The 24,004-nt window shown below is 43.5% G+C and overlaps 1 protein-coding gene across 3 annotated transcripts in view; it reads left to right on the forward strand.

Annotated features, from left to right (window-relative positions):
* Positions 1–24,004, forward strand: part of LOC127578407 (PDZ domain-containing RING finger protein 4-like) — a 456,056-nt gene that overhangs the window by 73,582 nt on the left and 358,470 nt on the right. The gene's annotated exons all lie outside the window — the stretch shown is intronic.

Genomic DNA, 24,004 nt, shown 5'->3' on the forward strand with positions numbered 1-24,004 from the left:
CAATCTTGTACATAGCCCAGTTTCTGCTGTGTGCTTGTTCCTAATGTGACGAATAACATCCACACATTTATGAGTAGCTTGCATTTCCCAGGCTTAGGTCATGAAAGAACTCTGCATCATCTACTTATCACAGTGGTTCTTGAAGCATCCCAAGCTGCAGCTTGTGATGAGCAAGGCTCCACATTGACTTTAATGAGAAGAAAGTCATTTGGCAGTTTGGGCAGAAGCAGTAGTAGCTTTGCTCTTGTCCATTTGTACAAAGCCAGATACGTTTGTATTCCATTGAGATTACACTGTTTTGGCTGTGATAGATTTTTCCATGCTGGAAACCAAAACCAATTTTTGAAATTAGATTATATCATTGGAAACATCATAATAATTCATTGAATTATTCTACTGGCTTTTCACATAATATCAATTTAACAGATTCAGATTTGGTCAGGTAGAATCGTGGTTTTTTTTAAACAGGTCATCCCAACGTATTTGATTGCTCTTGTTACTCTTCGAGTTTCCGCACATTTGACCAGTTGCTACACAGCTTCTTGGCTATTTTTGGAGTCATTCCTTAAAAACCCACACAGCTTCACTCTGCTGATGCAAATGGCCATGTAATGGGGGCTGGAAATTGTGCTGAGCCAGTGTCAGTACGTGAAAGCCTAATAGTTTTGCCCACTATTTTAATGGAGGTCTTCACCCTCTTGAATTGTGGACAAAAGAAGTGCATGCAGATGCTTTTGGTGTTCACACAGTATAATCTCAAGGCCATGGGGAATGTCATTATTGACATCACTGCCACCATCTACTTTACAAAGTGCTTGTTATTAACGGCAGCTAGGTGTTGGGCAATGGCACATGCTGTGTTCTTACACGAAGTGGCAGATTGGATGATGAAACATCAACCATATTGTTATTTAATGCATTTAAAAAAAATTAAACATGACTTGATCCAATTTCACACTGTTGTCTCTGTACTGAGTGCAGAATCTAAAGCCCTTTCGGTATTGTACTGTGTGTCGTGGCTGCTGTGTATCACACTCGCTTGAGGCCCTTTTAGCTTTTGTTCTTCTTCCAAATACATTCAAGTAATTACTGCATCGCACATGCCAGAGTTGAAGAGTACAGAGTCTGGAAACTATGCGAGGAGCTGCAAGCTTGGCCAGAAAGAGTAGAGTAAAAACTCTGCCTTCACTTCCCAGCTGTCTGTGTTTGCTGGTTTCCCTGAGATTTGAGCAGATAAAAGTGCAGTTAATACAATCAATCCCCTTTGTGGGTAAAACTATTTTTTTTATATACGAGTAGAAATTGAAGCTTGGATCTTGTGCACAGCAGTGAATCCACTTATGTTGCTTGATTACAGCATGGGTCTGAATTCATTCTACCTCTTCTCCAGCCTCAGTTAAATCTTGCCATGTTTATACTTCAGATTGCACAATGTCTTATCTTGCATAATTGCTCTAACATCGCATGTTGCCAAAAGAAGCAGTAGCTTCTGTTGCTGTTATCAGTGGGCAAGCATTTAACACCTCCATATGGTTCCTATACCCCTTCTTTCTGCCCAGCCATTCACCAGTTGGTCCAAGTGAACTTGCATCTCTACTAAAATAGGAACCGGGGGAATGTTGCGTGGTGTTGCCAACAGTCATTTTTCAGGCAAGTGTGCTTAAGTTTGTAGGCGATGGGATTCATTAGCTGTGGTCAAAAGTCTGCCAGAAATGATGCTGGAAAACATGTAAGTTGTACAATTGCAAATATATTGTGAAATCAGAATTTACCACAGTTTTGATTTAAAGAAACGATCCTTCAGGAGCTCGTCATTGATGGCAAGGCCGGCACTTACTGCCCATATTTGGTTTGTTCAGCTAGCTCAGAGGAGAGCTGAGATTACTGTGGGCTGGAGTTGCGTACAGACTAGATAAGCTGAGGACAGCAAGTTTCCTTCTCTAAAGGTCAGTAAGCATTTTGGGGTCTTACAACATTCTGACAGCATCAAGGTCACATACTCTGGTAGCCACTTTACTTTCTGTTTCAAGATTTGTTTTAAGAACTGCATTTAAATCATCAAGCTGCCATGGAGGGGTTTGAACTGGTATTCTCTGGATGACTAGTCCAGCAATTTAACAGTGCACTACTGCAGCCAAAGTGATCTATTAAAGTGGAATGGTGTTTGGATCGCCCTGCTTCAGTCTGGGCTTGTGAACAACATTGATTCCCAGTAACCTTCAGTGAGGAATATTGGTTAGTGAAGTTTGAACAGAAAGGAGAAAGAGTAATTGCCATGTGAGGTGGACCGTTCTTTTCTGTGTGGCCTACTGTAAAGGCTGTCCGAAGGAAGTTTGGGTTGAACGAACTTGAGGAGATTTGTGGATGATGAACTTTTACGTTAAAATCATTAGCTTGGGTGGGGGACAGGGATGGTGGAGAGGAGCCTGAGTAACCCCATATCACACTTCAAAGTCCCATACATATCTCATAAAAGCACATGAAATCAGTTAGGTTCCCAATACCAGATGTTCTTGCGTGGTTCCTGGGGCAGCTGATAGCTGCTTAGTACTGGGGCTTCTGTGATGGGAAAGTAGCACGCTGACTGAATTTCAAATCCTAGCATAAAGCACAGCACTGGAATCAACGTGAGCTGGGCAGATCATAAGAAAGTGTTGTGACTTCAGCTCTGATCTGAGCTCTGCCAGTGCTGTTTACCTGAATACCGACCTCCAGTTGAGTAACGCCGTATTGATCGTCATCCCTTAAGCAACCTTTAAATGTCAAACCACTTGCCTGTCAGAGAGCTCATTATATCAATACAACCTGCTGTTCCCTAAATGGGCTTTTGTGTAAGGGAACAGTGGAGTAGCTGCTTTAAAGAAAGCTCCAAGGGTCCGAACTCCTTTGGTCACAGCTCGACCAAGATACGCTCATCCTGTGCTTATCTTAATTTGGCTTCTTTGTTGTACTTTGGTTGGATTTTTCTCACTGCATAATAGAAGCTGGAAAGCTTGGTAATTTTTTGGTTAATAAACAAGGCTTTCTCTCCCCTGTTGATGTGCATTGGGAGTTGGTCAGGGCAAAGACAGGCCTTTGCTCCTTCACAAGTGACACCTGCATGTTGCACCAAGTGAATGTGTGATGATTAAATTCTGCTTTTCAGTAGACTGCCCTATTTCCTTTTATAACATATTGAATGTGTGCTGTGAAGATGCATGTTGATCTTGGTTGATGGGCTGGGTGGGTCAGAAAAGCTGGCTTTTCCTGGTCCAAAAGGTCAAGTAATGTTCTTGGAAAAGCAGGCAGGCACTCCCTGAAGCTCAGCTGAACTTGTAAGGGAGTGTAAGGCCAGCCATCTTTATAAGGCAGTTTTGAATTTTGGGCAATTATTCAAAAGTGGGGAAAGAGTAGCAGGAATATAATTCTCTTTAAAATCTATTCAGACAAGACTCAGTTGTTTTAAACTGGTATTAAGTTCTGAGATGAAATTAGGTGCCTGTCTATCCACGGTCTAGTCATGAGGGAAAATGATGTAACTGTTTTGAATCCATGAAATGATCCGTTGGCTCTGTCCCAGCTGGGATCACCACAGGCTTTGATATTGCACACAAATCTGTCTTCCTACAGAAAGGAAGATGGAGCACTGTGTGCATCCATGGAGTTTATCCTGCTCTGTTACCTTAGCAGATTAAGCCCAGGTTGCCTGATGTACCAGTCCACACACCTTAAATATCTTTGATTCGTTTGCTTAATCTCTTCCTGTAGTTTAGTTAAATCTTCTTTTGAATTCTGCCACTTTCCTTAAAATTCATACTACCTTGCAGTGCAGTGCTGTAAATAAATGGAGAGGACAAGAGACTGGCAATGCTGGAATCTGGAGCAAAAAACAAACTGGAGGAACTCAGCGGGCCGAACAGCATCTGCGGATGGGAAGGAATGTCGATGTTTTTATAAGATCTTTATCAGTCACATGTACATCGAAACACACAGTGAAGTACATCTTTTGCGTAGCCCGCAAGTGTCGCCACGCTTCCGGCGTCAACGTAGCATGCCCACAACTTCCTAACCGGTACGCCTTTGGAATGTGGGAGGAAACCGCAGCACCCGGAGGAAACCCACGCAGACACGGGGAGAACATACAGACTCCTTACAGGACAGTGGCCGGATTTGAACCCGGGTCTCTGGCGCTGTAAAGCATTATGCTAACCACTATGCTACCGTGCCTGCCCTGTGTCTCGACCCGAAATGTCGACGATTCCTTCCCCCCTCACCCCACCCCCCCACCCCCAACCCCCACAGATGGCGCGGGACCTGCTGAATTACTCCATCGGTTTGTTTTTCTGCCATTGATAAAGGTTGGCTCCCCCCCGCTCCACAGGCCCAGGGCTCAGTGGGAACATCGGAGCAGTGCCATTGCGAGACTCCACCCTCGCTGAGTCTCAGACACTGGGCACAGATCGGTGAACCAGTTGGTTGAAGTTTCACCATAGAGATCCTGTTGTTTCTGGCCATGCCCACGTTCTGTCGGAATCAATAGTAAGTTGGGGAGGGAGTTACCTTTTGATGTGTTGACCTTTTGTTAAATTACCCTGCCATTAACTGATGTCTTCCAATTTGTAGGCTTGATGAGAACAGATGGAAAAGTTGTCTGGTGACCCAGTTGCCAGTTTTGAATATGGTTTCTCGACCTCTGTTCTTTCTGCAGCTGCAGATTTGAGATCTGTTCCAAGCTGCTTTGAATTAGGAGGAACCGTGTAAAAATACGGTAAACTTAGTGGCTGAAATTTTACAGGGAACACTGCCTCCCACCTCCATGTTCCTCTGTGAAACTGCCTTGCAAACATCTTGATTTTAAATTAGACCGTTCCACACAATTGACTCCCATCTCCTCCCCCAGCCAGACTGACATTAGTCAGTGGCTTGAACAAGCAAGTGCCCACAACATGTACTGACTTGGAGGAGAGAAGGGAGCTATCAAAAGATTTGGAAGCTTCTGCAGGGTGGGAGTGGGCTTGGATATGCCCCTTTCTTCTCCACCCACCGCCTCACTTTCCCACTCTGCTGCCGCCCTCGATCTGATCTGATCTCCTGTCTTGGGGTGGCCATGTTAGTAGCAAGATGGAACCTAAAGGGGTTCAGACGAGGGGTTGTTTATGCCAGTGCCGATACCTCTATTGTAACTAAAGACGGGCACTGGGGTCGAGACCACAGGAATCAGCCAAGCCTGTCTGAAGCACTAATGGGGGCTAACGGAAAAGGAAAGGCAGAACCTGTTAAGCCTGCTCCCTCCATTGGGTGACTGAAGGGCATTGATTACCATTCACCTCAAGCCTGCTGCCACAGTGTCTGTAGTTACTGGGTACTGCAGCAGCCGGGAGGGGTTACGGGCTGAGAACCCAGAGCTGTGCTCCCTCTGTTCTGGGAGGTTTTTTCTCAGCCTTTACAGCTCGATCCCAAAGCGTTTTACAGCCAATACCCTCTTGCCCCAAACTGTAGATCAACGTTTTCCAGGAAGCCACATCCAATTGGTACTTGGCAAACTCCCACACGTCACACAGGTTAAGTGACTGGTTTCGCTGCTCTTCAGAGAATGTGGAAGTCGTTAAAATGCCTTGAAGCCATTGTCATCTCTTTGATTCACCTCATTGAGATTGAGGGAAGGGCTGGAAATGGCTCTGGGATGGAAATTGATTTCAGTGTGTGGCCATAACAGTCCAGCATGTTCACCTGTAGAATGAAGCAAACGTTGCTTCACTTGGTTCCCGTGTTCTGCAGTGGAAGGCAGTACCCATGCGCAGCCACGCACCTGACTTGGCCAAATGACTGGAGCCAAACTTGCGTCTTGCAGAACTACTTCCAATCTCTTGGGCTTTCTGCATTTGGAGTTTTGGTGGTCTTCATCTCGAGGCTGGTTCTGTGCTTCATCAGAGCACCTGGAATAACATCGCCGGCCCTATAGTATTCCACCAGCTTGTCGTTTTTGGACAGGAACTGTCAATGCTCCTTCACTCTACATTTATTTTGGCAGGAGTTTGTTTTATAATTTTCTAATGAGCTGACTAGGGATAGCTGAGTGAAGGATGCACGTGCTTGCCAGAGAATGGTGATTGGGCATTCCACTGAACAGCAGCAGGCAATAACAAGACAGCCAGCACAATCAGGGCTAAAGTCCAAATAAAATGGAAAGGAAACACTGACTCCAGATGGATGTAAACTCAGGGCAAAATAGGCAGATTGTGGTCAGAGATGCAGAGCAGTGAAGTAAGTAGTTTGAGTGAATATCCATGCAGTTGTTATTGTAAGAGGAAATTCTAAAATCATTAAGCCATTGTGGATTTTTCTCTAATTCCAAGACACTTATCAGTGTGTTCAGTTTGCTGCTTGCGGCTAAAAATAGTTTAATTACCAAGAGTGGTCCTGATTTGATATAGAGTGCAGGGATTTAGTCAATGGTTTATTATAAATAGAGAAAAGCTCAGAGAATTGGGTGGAAAATGTTGGCTTGACATGGGCAACGGCAAGGTTGTCTCCTGGTGCACAGTTTGTGGAGTTCTTGCTGCTAGCTCAAATCTCTGGATTATTCAAATCCCTCTGCCCCCAACATTCTCAGAGGAATATTCAACAAGCTGAACTTTAAAGCAGGCATTATTTATTGGGCTCTGCTGTATTTCAATGAGCTCCCTTGTTGGGGTCTGGCTTCCGTGGTTTTACCAGCAGTCTCCTGTCTGGCTGGAATGAGTGAGTATGGGGTTTGTATAAGATCAGGAGAGAGAAGGCCCACATTAGACATAAATCATGGTTGCTGCAGGAAGACTGGTTTTGTTTTGTTGATCTGGCAATTAAGGCAGGCAGTTTTAAAAAAAATATATAAAACGGTCTTCCTAACATTTCTAAACCAGGTGATTCTGGGTTTGATTGACTGGACAATATTGTTTGAGGACAGAGATTGTACAAAGTCTGCATCTGTTGGAACTCTCCAGCTATTTGAATGAACTCACTCCAGTCCTTGGCAGCTAGTTAAGAGAGGAATGCAAAGTTCAGACATTGCCACAAGGACAATTTGTACATTTAGTGTTCAGTATTGCAGAGTACCACCTAAGCTAAGGAAATGAGGAAATTTGAGTATATTGGAGATATGTGTACCACCACTGTTTAACAACCCAGTACTTCTATGATATGCTGTTGATTATACTGGCACCAATTTTTTTTAGCAAGTTAAATACAAGGCACTCTTCATTTAAAGCTAACACACAGTGAGAGCTCAAGATTGTCTTTTCAAGTGAGCTGCAATGTAAACAGTTGCTGGAACATTTGATTGCCATCTTTTGGCTTTTTCTGCTGTGAAAACATACATTGGAACAGAAGATATTTCCTTTCTGGAATGGCTGGTATATAAAGATGTAGCACAGGATATGATAACTTTCTTTCTGTTTTTGTATGTTTCTGTGGCAAGGACAAAAATGGAAATGTTGGTTCTCTCATATTTTCTGGTTCACTAGTTGAATAAAGATTTGCTTTTCAATCGGTCTGTACGTTTACACATTTTTGGTGCTTTGTCCTGTCACTTGTACAATTTTCATTTTGCCATAACGTGAAGTTAAGGTGTGCTGGGACTCCAAGGAGGTAAGGATGTGATCTCTCTACTCCATTTACCCTGGAGCATTCTGACAGTGACATCAACTGTGACAAAGAGGCCATCACGTATGCTGGTGAAGAATGGGAAGAGACAAAGTTTAAAAGTAAAAGTCATCACAGTGAAATATACATTTTGAGAGGTAGGTTAGGGAAATTTTATTTCAATGGCTTGGGCTCTATGGTAAAGTTTGTGGGTTCAAGCCCCACACCAGGATGTAATCCAGGCCAGTCGTTGAATGAAAACCCCACTTGTATACTTTGGGTCAATGTACCTAACCCACACGGTGAACACAATGACCTCTCCTTTTAATGAGTGGTAGCCATCCTTGTGACTGCCAGCCGCCCTATAGTCAGGGCAATTGGCATGCTTAATATATTTTACTTTGTGAGCTTTCTAACTAAATTACCTCCATATTATTTAAACCCTCAATGACCCCATGTAATCTATGGCACCATGCCTCTTTTCTCATCCCCTAAGGGGGCTGCACACCCCAGGAAAAGGACCATTGAGCTGGGCTGACAGTTCAGTGTGGTGCTGAGGGAGTGCTGCACCGTCAGAGTTGTTGGTTGGGATGTTGAACTGATGTCTATTTCAGAGGACTATAAATGTTTGGATGATATTGGAAGAAGAGCAGGGAGTCCTAACAGTATCCAGAAAGGTCCTGGTGTCCAGTATTTATCCTATAAACTGCAACAAAACAAATTATCCAGTCAATTAGCTGAACTGCTGTTTGTTGGGATTTCATTTCCATTTTCTCACAGAAAGGAGAGTAATTCCAAAGTAATTAAGTAGTTTTGAAGTGTTTGGGACATCCTGTGGATGTGTAAGGTGCCATTTAGATGTTTGTTTTCTCTTGAAATGTACTTCCTTCATTTAAAAAAAAATCAGATCCAAATTCTCAGCTTCATTTGGAATGAGGGTGACTCTGTATCAAAGTTGACAAAACATAATCAAAAATAAACCCCCATGGGGTTGATTTCACCTTGTTATATTAGTAACAAATGGATGTACAGTTTGTTCAACCTTCCAGTGCAGTCGCTTTTTCTGACTAAGGAACAAAGCTAATTCATTCTGTGGGTTTATGACCTTGCGTTCATTTTTCTGATTGCAAATTCTTGATCCTAAAAGCTGGCTGATATTTTTAACCGTGTTGAGACTTGGTTCATTCGCACTTACACGAACACTCTGTGGAAGCCCTTCATTTTTTTCTCCCACAGCAGCTGCATCTGCATGTCACAATGAGCTGGTGACTCGGGTGTTAATGACACACGGTGGTAGCCAAAGCTGTCTTCATTTAACTTCTCCGGTAACAGACAATGAGCATGTGATTGTAACAAGAGTTTGCAGTTATAAAGCACTCTTGATACAGTGGGATGATCAAATAGGATTCACAAGAAGGCAAAAATTGGCACAATGCAGTAGGAGAAAAAGGTGGGAAAGGTGACAAAGCCTGATTGAACATAGATTTTATAGAGGGGAAAGTGTTGGGCTGGAATTTCAGAGCTTAGGGCCAAGGCAGCTGAAGGCACAGCTGCCAAGTTTGAGATGGATGGCATGCTGCATTTGGGTAGAATTGGAGGAGCACTGAGTTCTGGAAGGGTTTGGGAAGGGGTGGTGGGGTGGGGGGGAAGGGGTGGGGGGGAAGGGGTGGGTGGTGGTGGAATGAGGTTACAGAGACGGGGATGTCCAAGTTTGAAACCCTTCCTTGGAATAAACTATGAGTGCATGAACAGGTTAATTGGAATGTGACCATCAGTGGAGTGGTTGGGTTCTATGAACCTGGTCCCTGGTTCCATCTACAGTCTGTGCTGACAACAACCCGGACTGCAATGGCAATAATAGAATTATCCTCTGCATTTGGTAGAAGTTAATGAGTTCATCTGTAACAACTGCTGCAGTGTGCCAGTGTGAAGTCAAGATTGGACTTGTCTGTGATCTCCACAAGTGGTAGAAGCATATCAAGGCTTTCAGTGATCAAAGGAAATTGTTCCAGGCAACAGAGCAGTAACATGGATACCCTCAGGAGAGGTAAATGAAAAATAATGACGGGTTAAGCGGAGACAAATTCCCAGACATTGGAGTGAGTGGCGAAGCAAGAACACGTGGCAAACTACTGATTGAAAACGTCCCAATTTCTCAGGAGGTTTTGCAATGAGCTGCAGTGTGCTGGATGTGAACCTTGTAGTGTAAGGCTCCGATGAAGGACTTCAATCTTCGTAGTGCCTTTTACATGCACACCAAACCTTCCCCACACATGTTACAGATAATGATGTTACTAAACAAGACACCAAAGTTCCCAGAGAGAACGATGTGATGTTGATTGAGGCATAAGTACTGGGCAAGAGACTGGGGTACCTCCCATGCCCACCTCTGAATTGAGCCATGGACTCTATTAAGCCAATAGAGGGCAGACTGAGCCTTGGCTTTTGTCTCATTCATATGAAGGCACCCAAAACAGAGTAGCACTCTCCAAAGTACAGAGTAAATGGAAATAGAAGCAGAGAAGTCTGGAAGAACTCTACAGGTAATGTAGTATCTGTGGAGAGAGAAATAGTCCAGCATCCAAACAGTTTTTTTTGTATTTATTTCAGATTTCCAGCATCTGCAGTATTTTTCTTGGAGATAGTAAAGACTAATGCAGACTGTAGATATACCATAAGTGGTGTGAGGCTCCAGTTATGAATGCTGCTGTTTCTCTATGCCTTTGTTGGGTCGCTGTCTGTATGGCAAGGACGGAGGTCGAGATGAGCTTTTGTGTAACATCTTGGAGCATGTACACAAAAGCCGAAGAGATGGTCAGCTGATGAAATGGAATGAATCTATTCTGAAGAACAACAACAACATCTTTGATAAGTGCTCAGAGCAGGCAACTTGCCGTCAGTGTGGGACACTGCCACAGGTGGAAGGGAAACTTCAAAGGCCACTTGAAAACCTGGAGCAGAAGATAAAAGGAGATGTCAACCAGAGGATGCTGAGTTTGCAGTGTGTGTAGTGAATAGGCAAATTTAAATCCTTAGAGGGTAGTCTGGCTGGTGCACTTAGACTGCTCTTTGAAGTACACACTGACAGCAACTGTTTTGAATGATTAACAGTGGACCCAGCTGCGAATGGCTCTTCTGAGGCTTAGCTGAACAGTAGAGTGAGCACGTTGCATCAAACTGCTGAAAGGAATTTAGAAAGACTTTGCCTCTAAACACATGCTTCTATTTCTAGTGCTTTCACGCACCAAAGGAGTAATGAATAGAACTTTCATGGGTTCTCTTTGGGACAGTGTAGTTTACAACAAGGACAACACAACTTTACAAAGGCTGAAGAGACGGCTGACGTGTGTTGTGAGAAAGTTCTTTTACCTCCTTGGGTTGCTGTTGCAATGCAAGGAGCATGTGCATCAAGCTCTCTTGTTCCCTCAGTGGCTTTCCCCAACCACCTAATTCTGTTTGAGCTGTGGTTGATTTAAAAGGCCTCAACAAGGCGCTGGCATCTCACTTACATTGTAAAAATGATTGACATATTCATTCTGCTGTTGTTCATTACAACAATTGCCGTGGTACGCATTTTTAAATGCCGAAAGCAAATATAGGTAAAGTTTCTGGTTTTTGTTTCCCTTCCCACAGATGCAGCCTGACCTCCTGAGTATTTCTAACATTTAGATTTCCAGTATCTGCAGTTTTTGTTTAAGTTTAGCAAATTAAGTGAAGTTCTTTGCAATTGTACTGGTCATCTGACGCTTGGTGAAACGTTTTATGTTCTTTCTACCTTAATGCTGAGACTGAGGTGGTGTGAAAATGGACTGATCATCAGTGAAGACGCATGAATTTTCAGATGCTGGAGTCTGGAGCAACAAACAAAATGTTGGAGGAGCTCAGCGGGTCGAGCAGCATCTGTGGAGGCCATTTGTTGTCTTCACCTATTACCTCCCAGTATCTGGTGCTATTTCCACTCTTCCCCCACGCCACCACCCCCCCCCCCCCCCACCACCCAAATCTGCCTATCATCCCTCCTCACCTAGATCCACATCTCTTGCCAGCTCTTGCTGCACCTCTTCCCCTCACCTCTATACTGGCTATCTTCCTCTGTCTTTCAGTCCAGATGAAGGGCCTTAACCCAAAATGTTGACTGTCCGTTTCCCTCCACAGATGTTGCCTGATCTGCTGAGTTCCTCTGCCATTTTGTTTGTTGATCATCAATGAAAGTTATTTGAAGTCCCAGTTTTACACAAAGATTGATCGGTGAAGTTCTACCAGTGTAAAGGGAGCTGAGCATGCTCGTTCTCCTTCAGAGATGGTCTTGCAACCAATTACACCAAACCCCGAATCTGATGATTTTCAAATTCAAGTTAGGAGACCTGTGATGTGTCCTTCAGCTTTACAGAATATTTGCACTGAAAAGATGCTATCATTTGAGCAGTTATATCTGAAGTTACTCAAGATGTGTCTTCCAAATTGCTTTGGTGTTCATTTGGTTGCAATGCCAGCACCAAAGAGGGACCTCTAACCAAGCAGCATTACTGCATCAACATGCATACCCTTTATGCTCCCTGCTGTTTTGGGACTTTAGATGTTGGCTTGGCACCATGTGGCTGCTAATCAAAGGCAAGCACAATGTGTTAATGGGACACATGGGCATTTGCACATTGATGTGTATCAGCAACAGTGTGTAAACAAAACAGCTAGATTTTGTTTACAATTAAACACTAATCTTGGTAACCAGGATTTCTGCCAATGTGATCAAGGATTAAAAAGAACGGCCTCTCTTGTGGGCTTTTCTTTTTGGTTTTTCAAAAAAAAACATAAAACTAATATGAATCAGATGAGAATTTACCAAGTATGTTTCTTGTTTGTACTGCTGTCTAAATAGAGGCAATATTCACTGCAGAGTCCCATAAGTGGAGCACAAGCCAATTCATCTGGCTTTGGGAATGCTCACTGCCATCACAATGGCAGGATATATCCAGTGATGAGCAGAGTCTCCCAAAGAAAGCATTATGCCTAAAGTTGAATATGATTCCCCAAATTTTATTTGCCTTTTGCAGTGAATAATTTGCATTTTTATATAATGCCTCTTATACAGTAGCACAGGCTTCTCTGCAGTCACATCCTCCCTTCAGCGAAACCACTGCTGCTTCACGTATGGTTTTTAACAGGTTTAGCACCAGTGTGAGGAAAAAGTGCAGAAAATTTACGATTTTGGATTCTTATTTTGGGTACGTTCTGAAGTAAACTATTTTGTGTCAGTGGGCGGTGAGTGAAGTCTTTGAATCAACAACCAGACTTAGTGCTTAATTTTGGGTCTGAAACAAGTCAACGTACCAATGTAGTCACTCAGGATATCTTAAAGTGCTTTTGAAGTGCGGTACCCAAAGCCTCTGTGTAAAACTTGCTCCCCAATGCACTGGTAAACAGTGATACCTATCTTGAGCACTGGAACAATGGTGAGCATTTGTACAACTCATCTACTGTCACTGATCAAGTGTTCTGAGTGAGAACAATTAAACCCTTTTTGCCATTTATTCTCACCTGCCCACTGCCACCCGTTTTGTTCTCTCCTTCCCTCCCTGCTTATTCTGCATCCTAAGATCTGTGCATTTCTAACTATTCCCAGTTCAGATGAAAGGCCTTCATCCTGAAATGTTAGTCCTCCCCTTCCCTGCAGTGTTTACAGCATGATTTGGAATCATGGGTTATAATGTAAAAGTTGGACATAATTGGTTTATTATTTTCACATTATCGGAGGTACAGTGAAAAACTTTGTTTTGGATGTCGTCCATACAGATCATTCATCACATCAGTGCATTGAGTTAGTACAAGGGAAAACAATAACAATGCAGAGTATAGTGTTACAGTTACAGAGGAAGTGCCGTGCAGGCAGACAATATGGTGCAAGGCCATAAAGAGGTAGATTTTGAGGTTGAGAGTCCATCTTATCGTACGAGGGGATCATTCAATAGTCTTATAACAGCGGGGTAGAAGCTGTTCTTGAGCCTGGTGATACATGCTTTCAGGCTTTTGAATCTTCTGTCTGACGTGAGGGGGGAGAAGAGAGGATGTCCTGGGTGGGTGGGGTCTTTGATCACGTTGGCTGCTTTTCTAAGGCAGTGAGAGGTATAGACGGAGCCCGTGGAGGGGAGATACAATAAGCTTGTGAGGTGATGTGGGACACAAACGGCTCTCATTATACAGTAGCACAGGCTTCTCTGCAGTCACATCCTCCCTTCAGCAAAACCACTGCTGCTTCACGTATGGTTTTTAACAGGTTTAGCACCAGTGTGAGAAAAAGTGCAGAAAATTTACGATTTTGGATTCTTATTTTGGGTACGTTCTGAAGTAAACTATTTTGTGTCAGTGGGCGGTGAGTGACGTCTTTGAATCAATGACCAGACTTAGTGCTTAATTTTGGGTTAGGGTCCGTTGGTCTGAAACAAGTCAACGTAAAATGTAGTCACGCCTCACCATTCAGCCCGTTTCAAACTCCTTTATAAATCTCTCCACCTCTAATTTACTTGTACCCTTGTTTAGACTGTTGTGGCTGTCCCTCCCTGCACTGGTTGCTGGTTGAGACACCATCTGTCTGTATTCATTTCCTCTTCTAGTTTCTTTGCCTTGCTACCACTCTCCGAGCTTGAAAGGCCACCTTTAAAACCTGCATCGTTGGGACCTCTCGTAATTCTATTTGCCACTTCTCAGTTTTTGTTGAGAACAGATTTTAAACCCTTGTTCCAATCCCAATGTGACTTTGCCCTCCCGAGTATGTAAGCACTTTCAGCCCTACACTGGTTTGAATTTGCCCGGCTCTGTCCCTTTATGCATCTCCCCTTTGCTTCACTGTTGGAGGCTGTGCCTTCAGGTGCCAAGGCCCCAAACTCCAGAATTCCCTCCTTAAACCTCTCTGCTTTATGTGCTTTAGCATGTTCTCTGCTACACATTGCTTTGATCAAGCCTTTGGTACATTTTGTATAATTTTTGTATAATTATTCTCCAGTCAGTGTCTTTGGGATATTCTGGTGCTAAGTAAATGTAATTTGTTATTTGCGTTTTGAGCCATTTTGTGAATTGACTTGGGATACACCAGTGTGTTATCCTTGGAATGTGAGTGTAGGCTTTTGGTTGATGCTCATTCCATGTCCTACTGTAGTTGCTTTTATCTTGCTTTCAATTTTGGTCCAGATTCTTCTCAGGCTTAGCTTTGAGCCAGCTGGGAATTAGGTTCTTGGATGGCCCAATATTTACCAGCATTTTGCCAAGTCACTCTTGCAATGCACCGGGTTTGTGTTGGTGGTGTCTGAGCTGGAGGGGCCTTTGTATTGCTGTGTTGAAGCGGGTCCATTTATTACACCTGTACACCAAGGACAGAGCTTTGCAGTATTCCTGATTGCAGATTTCATCCTGTGACTTTGGGAGCGGGCTCGTGGAAGCTGCTCTCCGACATCCGAACAAATTCCCTCCCAAATCCCTTGCGTGACTCCTGGAATTCACCTGGTGAATTGTCGGGAGTTCTGTCAAGTGGCTGATGAGAACGACTGTTGACTTAACAAGTGATCATAGTCTTGAATGGCATTCCAAAACAGGATTAAGGGTGATTTCAGAGCAGGTTTCCAAGAAGGCTTTAGTTTATATATTACGTAACTCTTCAACTATGTTAACACTGAAAGCTCACGTTAAAGCGGATACTTGCTATAGGACGATTAAATGCGGATTAGCACAGTGCTATTTGGTACACAGGCTTCATTCATCTTCAGTTAAATGGAACATGGTTTTGTGGTGCTGTCAGGTCAATAATAGCCTTGTTAACACTGGTGACACCCTGTTCATGCCATTGTAAACAAGTGCACACATCCTGATCAATGGAATTCTGGGTGTTGGCTGAGAGCTCTGCTCATTTCTGCTTACGTACCAGAGGAGTAAGGTTTAATAAAACTGGCTGCACTGTACATTGCTTCAGATTTAAATCCCAAGACAGACTTTGTGTCTGATTTGTCTGTGCTTGTGGAACTACATGGCCTTTGAATGAATTTGACTTTCCAACAGGATTTACTTGTGCCTGGTTGGGTTAGGGTCAGTGTTATGGGCTCCAAGGGAGGAACTGGAAGTCCTTGCCCATGTGCCAGTTTATTAGAACATGTCACAGGCTGCTCAATAAATTGATTGCACTTCTTCCAACAGTACCTCAGCAGAGAAATTAGTTATTTTTGCTGGCCATTTAAATTGGTTCACAGCAATGTGTAATGCAAATTGTATGTTGCTGTATGTACAATTCTGTTAATCTCCACTGATGTCACCAATATAAAATCAGTTCATGAAGCATCATGCTTGGACCACATTTCCTATCCTCGTGCATTGAGCTGCTGACCCCCCACTCCTAATAACCACTGTTTTACTCCAGACTGCTTGTTGGATAGGCGCAATACAAAACTTTTTTGAGGAAAGCTCACAATGTGCGGGAAATAAAATGTTAAAAATCATTGAGTGTACTCTGATAATTAGATCCCTGATGTTTCACAGGAGCAGGATCAAACAGAATTTGACCTCTCTTGCCATGTAAATCAGGATGGGCTAATGGAACGGAGGCCATGACAGATCGATCCAGCATTGCTGGCTGTGCCCTGAGTTGCCAGGGCCCGAAACTCTTGGAATCCTTTCCAAAACCTCACTGCATCTCTTTCCTCCTCTAAGACGCATCTTAAAATCTGCCTTTATCTCCTGATTTACATGGCCTTGAGCAGCATGAGGTGCTTGAACCAGAGTTGTGTTGGAATAGTAGAGTTTAATTGCAATAGGGGTGTGGATGAGTCTTTCAGCACACTACTGAACTGAGGCAGGATGGTTAGACATGATGAGGGAGTAAAAAGTAGTGTAGGTAACAGCAACCGGGGTCAGATGTACCAAAGTTTCAAGTAGCCTGTTTCTGTTTCAGACATTAGCCGGCTGTTATAAATAAGTGGCTGCTACATCCTGACACTGATATTTTGTGTTGTTCAGTCATTAGTTTTGTCATTTATCTTTTTTTAAGAGCAAACCACAAAATTGCTTGTGTCACTTTGTCAGGGCATGAAGTGCTTGTAAAGGTGGAATGTCTCATAATTAACGTCAAGTTTGGGGATGTACTGCTTTAACAGAAAATCAACACAGCTCCACACAAGGCTCTGTGCGTGTGCTCTTTTGAGATTATAAGGTTACTGACCTCACTAAAGCCTTTGATCTGATCAACCAGGAGAGAAGATGCAGGATCCTCCTCAAATTCAACGGCCCACATAGATTTGCTTGCTTCACGATGGCACGTAAATCATGGCCCTAACCAAACTTAGTGAAGACCAATGTCAAAAAGTTGCTTCATAGCTCTGATAGTTTTTCAGTCTTTCTCACTGTAGTGCTGCATCCCTGTTCTCCAATGAAATATAGGTGGGAATGGAGCTAACTTTCAGAGCTTACTGCCTATCACCATCTCTTGCCTGCACCCGCCTCCCCTCTTTTGTCCACCTATCACTGCTCTGCTCTTCCCTCCTATATATCGGGCTTCCCCTTTTCCTATCTTCAATCCTGAAGAAGGGCCTGACCCAAAACATTGACTGCCTGCTTTTCTCCACGGATGCTGCCTGGTCTGCTGAGTTCCTCCAGCATCATCGTGTTTTTCATAACTTTCAGGGCGAATGGGAAACTATCCAACCCACAGCAACTACACTCCTGAAGCAAGGTTGCCCAGACCTCAGTGGTCGAACTGCAGTTTGCGGATGATTCTTGCATCTACGCACACGGGGTTGAACTCCATGCATTGTTGACTTATTCAATGAAGCACATGAGAGGACAGGCCTTGCTCTGAACATCTGCAAGATAAAGATCCTCTAGCAAACTGCCCCGCTGCACCACATTGCCCTTCTTCAAGAAAGGTTCAGGGAGAGATGCTGGAAAATATGGATTTCTTCTCGTATCTCAGGAACCAGTTCTTGGTGAAGATAAACATCAATGATGAGATTTGCCTTCAATGCGCCGGGGCAACCATTGGGCAATTGAGGAAAAAGGCATTCCAAGATCAAGACCTCAGACGTGGTGTAAAATTTGTGGTCTGCTAGGCAGCTGTGATCCCCAGCCTTCTATATATTCTTCCAACTACAGAGACCTCATGGCATTGGAAAAATCGGCACTGGACTAGCTCTGCCTTCACAAAATCCTCTCTCAATTCACTGGAAGAATAATGTCAGAGCCCTTTCCTCACCAACATCTCCAGCATTGAAGTTCAGGTTACACTAAATGGGCCACATTCAGCAAGCCCCAATGTTCACGTGCCAGATACCAAGCTCTGGAAACGGGTGCTCCATCAGAGGAGCCGGGCAGAGAGAAAGATTCAAGGATGAGCCTTGAAGAAATGCAACGTTCCCACTAACTCTCAGGAACTTCTGACCCGTGAGCACTTAAAATGGAGAAGGAGCATTTGGGATGGTATTGAGAACCTGCATCGAGAGCACTCAGGAGCCTTGTGTAAACTGACAGCCCGTTCACCTTCTGCTTCATTTGTGGAAGAGTCTGCAGTTCCCACGTTGACCTCATTAGCCAACTCAGAGCCTACAAAACTGGAATCCTGGTTCTTGATCCCACAGGACTGCCTGAGAAAGAAGAGGGGACAAAGTTTAAACTCTTCCAATTAAATGCTGAGTGAATTCATACACATAGCACTTGAAGTTCTTGCTGTTATTCAACACTGCATCAGTTCGTAAAGATGTCAACGAGGGAGTACAGATATCCTCTTCCAGCATCCTGTGATGTTGAGAGTTTGTTAATTTTTTGACCATTTCTCAAAGTCTATGTCAGATTTGCTTAAGACTTTTGAAGCCTCAAATGAGTGCTACAATGTTACTAATTATTGTAGGATGAGTAATAATATTGTATGAGAGATTACAACTTTGCTTTTTTTGTGGGGTGCGATAGAATCTCGTGTACCTTTTTGGGTGTCATCCATAGCTCAATGCTAAGTGTCTCACTCATAGGAGGCTCTGCATCCTGGGGAGAAATGCATGGGCATTACTGAGGTCCTGCCTTATTGTTTGAGGTCCCATCTTTCAAATAAGACACAAGCATTCATTTCATTTTGGTTTTTGCAAAAAAATTACTTTTAAACAGCCTCGGATTCCTTGTGGAATATCAAGAACTCCAAGGGTGACCATTGGCATTTCCCCACTTGACTGAGAGGCATATGGAACCCCTGTGTGAATGCAGAAGCCTGGAGAGTTGGGCACTTCCTGACTCAATCCAGGGACAGAATGCCAGCTTCCTGCTGTTCTCCAGGGTGTACACTGGGAAATGCCTCTGCTGCGTCACCACAAGATGAGAGACAACAGGGAAGAGGTGGGTCTTGAAGCCCTTGTTACACTCAGTAGGTTACATTGGGCAGGCCCCATCATTCACATGCCCCACACCAAGCTCCTGAAATAGGCCTGAGGTCCGTCAGAGGGGGTGGGTAGGGAATAAGGGTTTTGGGTACTCAGGTTTCTGTGGATTATTATTGTTGTGTTTTGAAGTGTTTTCCCCTATTCTTGTAGTTTTTAATTGCTAAAATGGTTTATCAGTACGTTCCTTTTAGAATATTGTTTGAATGTTTGGCACTTAGTTCAGCTTGGGCACTTGGCTTTAAACATTTCTGTGGGATTTATGGTCAAGAGTTTTGCCCGCCAGATGAGCCTGGCTGTGGGGGCTGCTGGAAGACCACCTCCTGGTAGTTGGGAGGCCACTGGGCAAGAAAGAAATGAATGCAACCACCTCACCATTCCCGAGAAATTCTGGGCTAAGACATTGGGCTGTGCAGCTGGTCGAGCTGCTGCCTCTCAGCTCCAGCAACCCAGGTTCAATCCTGTTCTCTGGTGCCGTCTGTGGAGAGTTTGCACGTTGTCTCTGTGACTGCATGGGTTTCTTCCAGGTGCTCCGGTTTCCTTCCCCGTTCTGAAGATGTGCACGTTGGTAGATTAATTGACCACTGTAAATTGCCCTGAGTATGTAGACAAGTGGTGGAAGCACGAGGGGAGTTGATAGAAATGTGGGCAGGATAAAACGCACCTCGTACCACATGATCAGGTTTTTCCTGCAGTGCCAGTTTCTACTTCACCTTGCTACACACCTCACTCAGTTCTTGGTATATGCCCCTGCCCCTCCAGACCACAACCCCACCACCTTCAGGCTGAACTGATGGAGGATGGAACAAAAGATCAGTTGGAGCAGTTGCGAAACAACACGACCTCACATGCTGGGATTCTCTAAGTCCAATAGAAACCAGTTGGAGAAGCCGATCAATCTGTGCACTGACATCCCTGCTGCCCAAGCACAGGGAGACTTCGATCTGTGTGCCTCTTCTGCCTGGGATCAGCACTGCTTTGAAGGACGGTCAGTGATAGACAATAAAGTTGCCAGTGACTCCCACATCCCACAAATGTAAACCACCAGTCAGTTTGTCCACTGCAAAGTAGACAGGCTTTGTTTAACCTCCCACGAGTAACACAGCAACTTCCCTCAATGTTACACTGAGGAATCAACCTGGATAAGGTCCATTATTTATAATCCAAGAAGATCACTGGAACAGGTCATTTCAGCCCATTGTGCTTCTGCTGACTCTTGGGGGGGAGAACAATTTACACACCAGCTCCACCCCTGTGGCTCAAGATTCTTTTCATTCTTTTCCCCTTTCAAAGTTATTATTGAGTTTGCTATCATCAACCTCTGGATCATAACCAAGACAAAAAATAAAATTGCTTGCATGAGGACATTTGAAATGGAAGCAGGAGTGTGTCATTCAGACTCCTGAGCCTGCACGATCTTCCTGCTGTCTTCCCTTACCCCTTCAATGACTCCACCTCCACATCTCTCCAGGGTAGACAATTCCAAAGAGTCTCAGCCCCCTGAGAGAAGAAAATTCTTTCTCATTTTGCCTTTATTGTGAAATTGACCCCTCGTTCTAGATACCCCCAGTGGGAGAAGCATTCTCTCGGCGTTCAGCCTATGTAAATCTTTTGCAGCTTGATCAATCTTGAGCTTATTGAGTGGTGGAAAGGCTGAATGGCCCTGCTTTTGGTGTCTGTGTGTGCGCGAGCCCTGCTATCTGCAGGGTCACAGTCAGTTTCCTGCAGGCTGCAGTACAGCAGCCGTAAAATCTGATGCTGAGCTTGGAGGGTTGCTGAGATAATACAACACTGCTGCTCAGTAATCCCAGATTTTGAGGTTATTGAAGGCAGAGTCAGTGATGTGAACAATTGGAGCTGAAGTATTTTTCATATTGCTTCGTCGTCTTTAGACTGGGCTTTTCAAACTGTGCAGAGATTATGCTGACATTTACAAGGGGGGCTAATACCCTTGCATTTGTCCTGAAGTGCGACCTGACTTTTTAAATAAATGTTTCATTTCAAGTGCCTTGTCACAACATTATTATGTGTACTAAAGGGCTTGTCACTTCCCATCTAATCCCAGAAAGATGAGAGGGACTTTTCAATGAGACTTTCTGTGAATTAGCTGACGTGTAAAATTACCTTCCTTCTAAAGTTGCTGTTTTAGAGGTTTAACTATCAGTAGAAAAGGGTGAGATAATATTCCACCATTAATTTGGAGGATTATTTTTGTCTAGATTCCACACAGCTTGGTTTTGATCAAACATCACACTATTTCCCATTCAATAAAACAGTTATTTTCAGTGTTCAACTCAAATTGAGTGGCATTGGTAAGGTATCACCTTCTCATCCACCACCGAAGGTGAACTTGAGTTCGTCACACAGTGCGAGACTGGGATAACTTGTAAAGTTTGTAGCTTCCTTGAACGTTATTGCTGAACCAGTTGAGTTCTTATCACCTTCAAAATCACATCTGCTAGTGCAAGGTCATATGTAAGAGTTGCTGAATTTGCATTTTGTAACCTGCTGTGCTGCAGTGTAAACCAGTGGCCCTTTAGCTTCCTGGTCTTTGGGGTCTACACTACCAATGACTTGTGGTAGAGACTTCCACATTGTAAACCCTCTTTTATGTGAGGGATGTATTTGCAGTCTTTTTAAAACCCTTTTGCCAAATGAATCGACTGGTGTTTACTTTTCATCAACATTACTTTTTTTAGCTATTTTGAAAATGGTCTGGCTTTTCAAGTCCCTCTTTGTAACTGTGTTCCCTCTTTCCACCATTTGCATTGCTGGTGCTGAAAACTGCATTAGCTAATGATTTGGAAAGATCAACATTTTCTCTTTCCTGAGATTTGTTTTGAGTTTAAATAGAAAATCAAAGTTTCTGAAAGCAAGAAAAAACAGCAGATGCTGAAAATCTGGTTTAAAAAAAATCAGAAAATACTGCAAATACGCAGCAGCTCAGGCAGTGCCTATTGGAGGAGAAACAGTTGAAGTTTCAGGTTAAGGACCTTCATCAAAACTGATCCACATTTTATTTAAAGAAGAACACAACCAAGGGTCCTCGGCAAGTGTGAAGAGAGAGTCAATGATCCTTTGTTTGTTCCGATTGGTTTATTATTGTCACATGTACTGAGGTACAGGGGAAAAACTTTGTTTTGCATGCCATCCATATAGATCATTTCATTACAACAGTGCATTGAGGTAATACAAGGGAAAACAGTAACAGAATGAGAGTAAAGTGTTACAGTTACAGAGAAAGTGCAGTGCAGGCAGGCAATAAGGTGCAAGGGCCATGGCAAGGTAGATTGTGAGGTCAGGAGTCCATCTTATCGTACAAGGGGACCGTTCAATAGTCTTCTAACAAAAGATAGAAGCTGTCCCTGAGCCAGGTGGTACGTGCTTTCAGGCTTTTGTATCTTCTGCCCCGATGGGATGGGGGAGAAGAGAGTATGTCCGGGTTGGATGGGGTCTTTGGTTATGTTGGCAGCTTTATTGAAGCAGCGAGAAGAGAGGGTAATTGATCTGCAATGGTAGCTGTATCTCTCTCCACAGATACTGCCTGATTGGCTGTATGTTACTAGTATTTTCTGTTTTTATTGGAGATTTTCAGAATTTTGCTTCACAAGAACCAAAAGTTCTGCTGTATTTAATGAATCACTCCTTAGCTGTTCAGCTTCTTCTGCTTTTCAGGACTTTACCATTTAAAATTTATTGCTTTTTCCTATTCTTTTTCCTTTCAGTGTTTTACTGCACATTAATTTTATGATTTCTGCCTTACACAACATTTCCTGCTTCCTGATTGCTATTGTTTTTCCACTCCCGTTCCTGGTGAACAGGGCATCTTCTAACTTTGTCCTTGGTCCTTCATGCCGCTGAGGCAGTGTGAGGGAGGGGAAGTGCGGTGAGGGAGGGGAAGTGCTGTGCCCACAATCTGAAGTCATTGGGGAATAAACTGACCTCTGAGAATATCGGTGACCTCAGTCACACTGGAGTTTTTAACTTTCTCGGGGAGAGAAAAAAACTTCTAAATCCTCCGGTGAAAATCACATCCACATGTTGCTTTTGCATTTCTAATTAAATACAGATGTGTCCCACATTACAGCACTTTTAGCTAATGGAAATTCACCCTTACAGAATTTTCAATCACTACCAAAAATATACAGAATAAAAATATGCTTTTGAGGAAGTTGCATGAGAGGAGAAAAAGTAATTTATTTTTTCACTGTTTGCATTTCTTGACACATGCACAGATGACATGCCTTCGCATTACGGAAAATCACAATAAGAACCATTTTCTAGGAGTGCAATCCCCCCTGTAATGCAGGGGTCATCTGTATACTCTATTGTATTTGGCGCTGGCATGATATATCCGAAGCACATGACATTCAGTTTGGTGTCAACATAGGAATTATAGTGACCAGAGGGCTCTATTGTATTAGCTGGTCTCATCTGGGATTAGGAAGGGTGAAACATAGGAAAATTGGAGCGGGACCATGTGCCTCTCAAGCCTTCTTCACAGTTCCATCTGGTCATGGCTGATCTGCTCCAGGCCTCATCTCTGCTGTGCCAGATCTCCATAGCCCTCAATTCCCTGATCTCTCAAATAACTATCTACAACCTCTCCATCTACTTTTGATGATCCAGCCTCAACAACCTTCTGGGGCAGAGCATTCCAGGGATTCGCCATCCTCTGGGAGAAGTTGTTCCGACGCACTTCAGTTTTAAATGACCGGCCCCTAATCTTGTAACTATCTACCCTTGTTTGAGATTCTCCTACCAGTGGAAACTGTTTTGCCCTCTCTGGATATTTTATGTTTCAATGAGATCGCCCCTCATTCTTCTGGACACCAAAGAATACAGATCTAATTTAGATAGGAAAAAAAATATAGGTCTATTTCTTTTTTGCTTGAATGATTGCACTAACAGCTAAGATCCTTTGTCACTCTTCCCTGAATCTGATTCATTTCCTGAGGTCTAGATCATGAGGGGTAAGTTTTTTTTACTGAGAGAGTGGTGGATGCCTAGAA

Source organism: Pristis pectinata, chromosome 15, assembly GCF_009764475.1.
Source record: "Pristis pectinata isolate sPriPec2 chromosome 15, sPriPec2.1.pri, whole genome shotgun sequence".
NCBI lineage: Eukaryota > Metazoa > Chordata > Chondrichthyes > Rhinopristiformes > Pristidae > Pristis > Pristis pectinata.